The sequence below is a fragment of the Penaeus monodon genome, chromosome 34 (assembly GCF_015228065.2).
Source record: "Penaeus monodon isolate SGIC_2016 chromosome 34, NSTDA_Pmon_1, whole genome shotgun sequence".
Lineage (NCBI taxonomy): Eukaryota > Metazoa > Arthropoda > Malacostraca > Decapoda > Penaeidae > Penaeus > Penaeus monodon.
This window is the reverse complement of record NC_051419.1, coordinates 31,360,873-31,361,370: the sequence shown is the minus strand read 5'-3', so window position 1 is coordinate 31,361,370 and position 498 is coordinate 31,360,873.

Sequence of the window (498 nt, the reverse complement as noted above, 5' to 3'; positions counted from 1 at the left end):
TGCTTTACAGGGTGGATGGGGTACAGCTGAAATTAGGAATTATGGCAACCAGGGCTTTGAGTTAGACCCTGTCAAAAACAAACTGAGATATTTACACAAAATTCTCTAAAGGTTCCCAAAGGAGGCTGCCCACTTTAGTACTAATCCATATATCTCCATTTGCCAACAAACCTATCAAGATTGCAATGTAAGCAAAGGAATTCTTTTAAGTTACAGCTGTGAATTTAAAAAACTGCATGCATGTACTTCTGTCAACCAACTGTTGTCACCTATCATTATTAAACTATCAGTGCACTTGTTCACTAAAATGCTATGTAGTCTCAAGAGCTTCAGTGCATGATGCAAACATTGCTTCTAGGATTTTTTAATAAGGACTCAAAACAGATATTTGATAGTCCCATATAACAAACAAACAGATAATCCATGATGTACCATACACATCATAGGTATCATAGTAAGTAATTATGTTAATCCTTTAATCTTTAAGTTTTTACATTC